The sequence below is a fragment of the Solanum dulcamara genome, chromosome 8 (assembly GCF_947179165.1).
Source record: "Solanum dulcamara chromosome 8, daSolDulc1.2, whole genome shotgun sequence".
In the NCBI taxonomy this organism is placed as follows: domain Eukaryota; kingdom Viridiplantae; phylum Streptophyta; class Magnoliopsida; order Solanales; family Solanaceae; genus Solanum; species Solanum dulcamara.
In genome coordinates, this window is record NC_077244.1 from 62619663 (window position 1) to 62629048 (window position 9386).

The window sequence follows — 9386 nt, forward strand, 5'->3', positions numbered from 1 at the left end:
GAGGCAAAAATATAGAATTATAGAGGGAGAAATGAAAATATTAAAATATAAAAAGAAAGGAAAGAGGCTAACAAGAAAAAAAAGGTGGTTACCAATAGAGGGAGAGGTGGTGGGGCCGGGGCCGGGGTGAGTGGTGAGTGAGAAAGGGAGAAAGAGATGAGCAAAATTAGGTAGAGTTTTTTGGACGATTTCTCGATTGTGCGTGTCATTTTTACACAGAAGCTATGCTAATTTTTTCTGTGTCATTCCAATTTTATCGAATGTCTCCAAAGGGCCGGCAAAATTAGGTAGAGAGTTGAAAGATGGTAGAGAGAATAAATTATAGTTATAAAAAGAATCGTAGAATAGCTATAAATTATAAATACATAGCACATATTTGTTATTCATGTAAATTTTTCTTGAATATATATGGGTCTTGCTGAAACCCTATAAATAATATTTAAAGGGCCTCTAGTATCATTTGACCATTAAATCTTAATTATTCCTTCTATTCCCTTAATTTGATATTACTTGGTCCCTATTAATCTGTCATATTCATTTAAAAATTTAATTAGATGGGTATATTTTATTACACTAATCTTATTAATGATAAACTAATATTTTCTCCGTCCAACAATAATTGTTCACTATTGACTTGACATACACCTTAAGAAACGATAAATAAGAGAAACAGTATTACGATAAATATTGAATAGTACTCCCTCCATTTCATATTAAGTAAATTTGTGAGGCAATGCATACATATTAAGAAAAACATTCAAGGATATAATTTGAACCATACTTTTCACTATTGCCCTTTGTAAAATCATAAATATAACTTTACAATAAGTGTGATTTATCTCCTAGAAAATATAAAACTTCAATAAATGAAAGGTCAAACATGAAAAAAGTTTCAAACATTTATCTTGAACTTTGAATAATTTGATTATTTTGAAGGATGAAAAATCTCCCAAAAAATTACTTAATATGAAATGGAGGGAGTATCTAATAGCGAGTGTACAATGGACACAAATAAATAAATAATTCATTGATTTTCCAAACTGAACAAGTATTATTGGACATTTATTATTAATATAATGAATAAGTAAAAATAGATGGAGAGAGTATTATTTAATGTGATTATATATAATATTACAAAAAAAAATATAACTCTCTTAATTTGAAAAAATAAATAAATAAAATAAAATATTTTTTTTTGGTATAAGAGTAAAGTAAAATGAGAAGTATGTAGTGAATAATTTTTTCTTTCATTTTTTTGGGCGGAATTGGGAACCTTGTATGGCAAGTAATTAAACTGATGTGACTCCGCTTTATCCTTTACCCATTTAAAAGTAATTAAACGCGGACTTGGGAGCCTTCTAACATACAGTGTATACATAACATATTATAGTTTGATTGAGCATAATTTTTAGTTAAGAAAAAAAAAAAACAAATTGTGATTTAAAATAATTCATAGAAATTTTTATAATTATAAATTATCTCATTATGAACAAATAAAAAAGTTACAATTAAATTATTATTAAATACATAAAAATATCATTATTTTTTAGATTGACTAAAAAGGAAAGATTATTAAATAAATTGGAATGAAGCAGACATTTATTAGATATGGGTAGTTTAGTAAACTCACATTATATTTATTGATTTCTTAATAAAAGTAATTTTTTATTAAGATACACTTATTTTGAGACTGAGAAAATCGTACTTAATTAAAGTGGAATATACATTAATGATAGTTCTTTACATTGTTACATGACTAAGCGAGAGTAAATAAGATTCATAGAAAAATATAAAAAAAAAAATATACTTTTATTTGTCGGCAACTTTCACTTCTCTATTCTAAAATAATTATGCCTATCAAAAATACACATAAACAACACACACACAGTGACCATGCAAGAAATAAGCTTGAATCTCTTATGAACCATACGTGAAATTTCTTGAGAGACCAAAAACAAAGCCTTAGCTCCCTCTATATATAAAACCTCCCAAATACAAATAATCACAAAGTACTAAGCAAGCTAGCTCTTCTTCTCAAAAACATTCACATAAAGAAAGTGAGAAGATGGCTGATAAAGGAAAAGATAAAGTGATGGCTGAGAAAACTAATGGAGTATTTCCACACAAACCAAAGAGTGGAAGTGTATTTCCTAAAGAGCAAAAGTCAGTGAAGGCCATGGCTATTGAAAAGATGGGGAAAATTGTCTCTTCCTCTTTCAAGAAAGGCAAAGAAAAGATCAATCCTCAGGACTCTGTCTCTTTAGGACATGTATGATTTGTTTCCTATTTAAGAGATCGATATTATATGTGAAATTTCATTGTACAAATGTAATAACGTATCTATGTACTTATATTAGGGTTCTAGGTGTACTCTGGCCTCTATTTTTACTCGTCTGCTGTACTGAAAAAATATATGTCCACTTTTTGTTTACCCTTAAAAAGATATAGTTGAATTTGAGAGTGATTTGCTATTGTTGAGCATAACTTTGTGGGGTGTGTTTTGAAATGAAATATTTTTCACTTAAAGGTATTCATATAATGTATGATCACTTTGTTTGCAATTAATTGATACTCTTACTTGAATTTTTTTTAAAATAAAAAATAAAAATTTGACAACTAGCAATCTTACTCTATTAACACATAATCACCAACATGGGTTGTGGTGCGATGGTGGGAATGTTTCGCCTTTAATCAGGAATCTCGGGTTCGAGCCCTGGGTATGGTAAAAATCTCGTTGGGAGTGTCACCCCCGAATGGTAGGGGGTGTGCATCGATCGGTTCGGTTCGCTTTAAAGTATTATCGGTTTGGTTTATCGGTTTTCAGTTTCTAAATACGTTAAACAGATAACCAAATCAATAAAATATTTGTTATTGGTTTTCGGTTTAACCTACAAGAAAATAATTTTAAAACAAACATACGATTTCTAGAGGCGCCGTCGTAGCAAATTTCAAACCCTTGCCACTGAACCTAAAACGACAAAGCCTAAAGGGTAATTAAATACTAAATACTAAATAGTATGATATAATGATTAACTGATTATATATTTATATTAATATTTTTTGTTTGATATTTGTTTATTAGTAAAAAAACTAAAAAATTAAATTAGTAAACTATTAGTCTTAATGGGTTATCGGTTTACCCAATAACCCAATATTATAAAATCAATACCGAATCGATAATTCAATAATTATTTTTTATAAAATCATTAAATAATCGTTAACCCAATAACCTAATAACAATAAATCAATAACACTTTTTCGGTTTGGTTTATCGGTCGGTTCAGTTTTTGCACACCCCTACCGAATGGGCCCTGTAGTGCATGATCCGAATTTCGTAAGAGCTCCACGGGCTCCGGACACCAGGTAGAAAACCATAAAAAAAAAACATAATCGGTTTAAATCCAACTAGGCAATATAGAAATCCAATTAACCTTATGTAACAACTAAACGAGAGAATTTAACATCAATATGCAAGCGTCTTTGAAATTTATGCCTCAAAAATGATAGGCTCTTGATGCAATGGACATACTCTTACTACATCAAAAGGAAGCCTACATGGGAGGTGACCCTGCACAGGCCTCTTGTACAGTTGTACCATTAGGAAAATTTTGAAGGCTAAAGAATACTTCACTGAATCGGGGCATTACATATGAGGAAGAACTTAGCATGGACAAATTCTCAATTAGAAATATATATGTATCCGAGAATGAGAAGGAACTTCTCAAAAGTACCATGAAAAATGTGCAGAGGCAGATCTATGTAGTTGGAAGGGGGTGTCACGCCACTCCATGATCTCGGTTGAAAATTTTTATTCCGGGTTAAAGTCAGGTTTATAACTGCAGAGATACAAGTTCGAGCCCTGCTGTGAGGTGTATTTGGTGGGATATATCCTATCAACCATTGAATATATACTATTAACCATGAATTTAGATATATTATTTATTATAGAACAATTTTTATGCAATTTTAATAAAAGTTTTAATAGATCATATATTTGTTTATGTGTTCATTTGCTGCCATGTGACCAGGAGGTCACGGGTTCAAGCCTTGAAAACAGCCTCTGGCAGAAATGCAAGGTAAGGCTGCGTACAACAGACCCTTGTGGTCGGGCCCTTCCCCGGACCCTGCGCATAGCGGGAGCTTAAGTGCACCGGGCTGCCCTTTTTTTGTTCATTTACTTATATAGTAGATGATTTAGTGTATAGAGTTTTAGCTTATATAAGATTAAATCATCAGTTCTTATAAGTATAAAGTTTTTTTTTGTTCACAATCTAAAATGAAAAATTGGACAAGCCATCGATATGATTGTAGCACAAGATTATATGTAATTTATCTTGATTATGTGAACGGTATAGTTCCAACTTCTTGTGCTAGTGCATTTTGTATGTATTGAACAGTGTTGACACACAATTTTGACCCTCCACAACACAAATTAGCTATCGAGTTTCTTTGAATTTCGCACATTTTTGAAATAATTGGCTTTTATAAAAACAAATATATTTTCATATTATTCTTAACTATTTTTATCTTTTTATAAATTTTAGTATAATATACATATTTCTATATAACTATATCTTTGATTACTATTTATGTAGTTATTCGAAAATAATCTCAAAAAAGATTTTATTTTTAACTAAATATAATGTTAGTTAGATTAGTTAAATTATAGTTTGTATTTTTGAAATTTTTAGTTTAGTCTAAAAAAAATTAAAAAAAATTCTCCCACATCGAAAATTGATGAAGAATTTGGGATTTTTGGAGCCTATATAAAAGCTCATATTCTTATTAAGAAAGGAGAAAAAGTGAAGGTTTTTTAGCCACCCAAAGTTAGAATTTTCTTAACTTGGCTAGGATTTTGAACTCTTGTCCCCAGACTAAAAGTTGTGAAAATTTCTAGCTTTCAATCTATATTTTTCTTCAAGGAAAATAGGAGATTGAAGTCGAAATTTAGGTTAAGAACAGTTTTCTTATAACATGAACCCACGAAGGTTCGAGTCTAAATTTTCAATTTTTCGTTTTTGTGGATTGGAGTTCCATCAAGCTCTTGGGTGGTGGTGAAGTTGTCTTCCGCTCGTCGTCTTTAGTCTCGCTGCCCGGAAAGAAGTAAAATCTTTTCTCAGCTTTATTTTATTTAATTATTTCATATTTTATATTTAGTTGGTTCGTAGTCTTGTTTTTTTTAGTTAGCATGTATTAAGAATAATTAGATTAATGATAAAAATTTCTTATAGTTATCATGTGTTAGGATTAATTAGCTATAATGTGTTAGGATTATTTCATGAAAGATCTTAGTTTTGTTCATTATTTTTCCAAATAGTTTTCTTTGACAATATAGATTTTCATGTTTTTAATTTCTTCTTTTAACATGATTTAGATAAAAAAAAATATGTTTAAAGTTGTTATTTAATTAGAACTTTCATGGCCTAATTAATTTAATTCTTTCTTTAAAATTTGAGCTAGTATAGTGTATATATTAAATCTGTGTTCTTTAGTTACTTGAATATATTTCTTCTTTTCTTTTCTTTGTCTACATATATGCATGTTGTTAGTCACTTCTAGGATGCCCATCAATTTGATAACTTAAAATATCATGATATAGTCCTGGTTTAGCTTAAAATGAGTAAATGTTTTTTTTAGTTAGCATGTATTAAGAATAATTAGATTAATGATAAAAATTTCTTATAGTTATCATGTGTTAGGATTAATTAGCTATAATGTGTTAGGATTATTTCATGAAAGATCTTAGTTTTGTTCATTATTTTTCCAAATAGTTTTCTTTGACAATATAGATTTTCATGTTTTTAATTTCTTCTTTTAACATGATTTAGATAAAAAAAAATATGTTTAAAGTTGTTATTTAATTAGAACTTTCATGGCCTAATTAATTTAATTCTTTCTTTAAAATTTGAGCTAGTATAGTGTATATATTAAATCTGTGTTCTTTAGTTACTTGAATATATTTCTTCTTTTCTTTTCTTTGTCTACATATATGCATGTTGTTAGTCACTTCTAGGATGCCCATCAATTTGATAACTTAAAATATCATGATATAGTCCTGGTTTAGCTTAAAATGAGTAAATGCTTATGCAATTTTATTTTGGTGCATGTGATATCAATTCGAGTCCAACTTTAGACTCCATCCTTGCATATCATTGAGTTTTGAGTCTCCTATCATTTTGCTCGAATTGTTAAAAAGTTGATACATGGAAAGGAAGCAAATATACATGGTTTGAATATTAATATTGGATTGTATACACGGAATAGAGGTGGAAAACAATATCGTATACACTGATATACAGTATCTATACAATCCGATATGTAAGAAAATAATATTGTATACACTGATATATAGTAATATACAGTAGATATAGGAAACAAACAGGTGGTATACTATGTGTATAATGTTCGATATATAGAAATAATGTTGTATACATTGTATGTAGCATATATCCAGTCATAAATATAGTGTATATACATTTGTGATATACAGTGAAATTATGCTTAAGGCTCAAAATGCAAATGGCCCAACAGCTTAGTCCAGGCGTACAGAAACTAAGTGTCGGGCCATATTTTTATGTATTATTTATTGTTTATTTATATTGATACGGGTTGTAATAATTTATTTACTTATGTTATTTATGTTTGCTTAAATATTAATTTTAATTTGTTTTAACTTAATTAGATTTTCTTAAAGATAAACCAATTCATGTTAATTTACTCTTTAAATGATTTTCTACATTTACTTAGTCATTTGATAAACTTTTTACTTTCTTTTATACACATATATATTATTTTCAAATGTTTAAGTTTGATCATTTTTTCTAAAAAAAAAAATAATTTTAAAGTCTTCATTTCCTTTTAAATTAATATTTTCAAAAGTTAGTCAAATAATTTTTTAAATCGTCGGATAACCGCGCATTAGCAGCTTCTTTGAATGTTTAACACATTCTCAAAGTGGAAATAAGAACCTCGTATATTTTTCTCTGATTTTTTCTTTATAAAGTTGAAATTAATTTTACACCTTGTTTTTTCGACATACAAACGAGATCGAGTAGAGATAGTTGTTTTGAATGGACTAACAAAAACATATTTTCTAATCTGTTAAATGTACTTATATTCTCAATGTTGATATAACTATTATGATCTGTATATATTAAAAAGGGCAGCCTAGTACACTAAAGCTCCCGCTATGCGCGGGGTCCGGAGAAGGGCCTGACCATAAGGGTCTATTGTACGCAGTCTTACCTTGCATTTCTGCAAGAGGCTGTTTTCAAGGATTGAACACATGACCTCCTCGATCTGTATATATTAACTATCATATTAATTTATTAAAAGGTGAGATTCTGATATAGGTCAATATACTTGGTAGATTGGATGATAATAATATAAATTGGTGAAATAATAAGTTAGTTGATAGAATCCATGTCTCGATATAAAGATTGATGATATGCCTTTTTGAGAATCTTATAAGTTTTCATTGTGTCAAACCTTGTAAGTGGATTTATGAATACGACACATGAAATAAGTTAAGCGGTGCTTTAAATGAAATTAATCATTGAATTAAATTCGTCAGTAATTTAATTTATTTATTAGTATGTGTAATCTTAAATTGGGGAATTACATAAGTGTATAATATGGGATTTCGAAATATAAATGGAGGAGTGCAATTACGAATTTCTAGTGGAATAATTTGTAATTTATTATGATAAGAATAATTTAAATTAATTATTTGAATTATTTTCATAATAGGGAGACTCAGTAATTAGTTTTGTAGTCCCTACAGTGCACATATTTAACTAGAACTCAAAATTTTATTTTCTAGGGTGAAAAGGAAAACAACGTGTGTTTTCTTATCCAAGAAAAGACTATGTGTTTGGTTCTCCTTTTTGGACTGGGAGGAAATCTCTATAAGTAGGAATTCTTCCAACCTAAAAAAAAAAAAAAATTTATACATACTTGCCCACCCAAGTATTGAGAGAGTTCAGCTGTGAACTTGGTATCATTGGAAGACCGCAGAATTACAGTCTAACTTGTGGATTCGCTTGAAGGTATCTGCTCACTCTTCAAGAAATATTTATCGAATTAACTTTCAACAAGTTTATGTATTCTAGCATGATCATATGTGGTCTAGCATAAATATATGTATTATTTATTATTCATATAAGCAGTATGATTCTGATATGCTTTTTTTTAACCATGCAAGACATCATTAGCGAATTTATTGAAAAAAGAATTGTGAATAAGTAGATTAGAACCCTAGAACTTTTAAAAGTAAAATCTTAATTGAACCAACAAAACAAGCCTAAATTTGTATGCGAATTTGTGTAACAGTATTAGTTGTCCAACAAGAGACATGCTACATAAATGAGGTGTTACTAGTGATACTGTGCGTATTGTGCAACAATGAAGATGAAAGTATAGAAGGGAAAAGGCATAAATATCCCCCTGAAGTTGTAGTGAATAGTCACTTACACACTTTAACTATTTAGTCGACTCATTACACACCTATACTATCCAAAAGTGTAACTATTTACCCCTTCCCATATCCAACCCCAAGCGTGTTTCAAACAATATTCATTAGCGCGTCAGTGGAGATTTTTTATTTTTTATTTAATTAAAATGGTCCTCTAACAGTTCTTTCTTGGAACCCAATGTTAAAACCCTTATTCGACCTTATTTTTTACAGAAAAAATAAAAATTGAAGAACCCTATTCAATCCCCAAATTGAAGATCAAGCTAAGTTCTTTTCAAGGGGAATCAAAGGTAACTTTTTATTCTTTTCTCTCTTTTTCATTTTAAGTCAATCCTATCTTTTCTATTCTATCTTTTCCGTAAAATTTATAATTTTTTTGGTATTGAGTTGACTGAATTTTTTGATATTGAGTTGATGTAGAGTTTTTTTATTATTATTGAAGGGGCTATAATGGTTAGAATAAGCTTGATTAGGTTGTATATGCAAGAAGAAGATCATGAATTGGTGGATTTGTTCTACCTTTGTTGACCTCTTGGACGAAAAGAAATTCTGGTAGAAGATATGGGAGTTGTCCTCACTATGTGTAAGTTAAAACAAATTTCAAGATTTGATCTTCAAGAGTAATAGATTGATTTGTTTGTTTTTTTTCACTTTAGAATGCTAGATCATGCGGTTTTTGTCTTTGGATGGATGACTATATTGATCCAAGATCCAAATTTGTGATTCCAAAGTTGTTGGGAAGAATGGATGAGCTTGAGCAAAGAGTTGAAGCTTTAGAAAAGGTTGACAAAAAGTTTACTAGGTCGACCAACTCTGTAGAAAGCAAAATAGGTATGAACAAGATAGAGTCGAAGCTGGACAATTTTGATGATGATTTGAAGAAGATGAAAGTAATTGAGAAGAAATGGAAAAA

At 29.4% G+C, this 9386-nt stretch overlaps 1 non-coding gene across 1 annotated transcript; it reads right to left on the reverse strand.

Moving 5' to 3' along the window:
* Positions 1-174: 174 nt before the first annotated feature.
* On the reverse strand, positions 175-276 carry LOC129901944 (U6 spliceosomal RNA). Its single transcript, XR_008770019.1, has one exon. It is a non-coding gene; the product is annotated as a U6 spliceosomal RNA (small nuclear RNA).
* Positions 277-9386: the final 9110 nt, after the last annotated feature.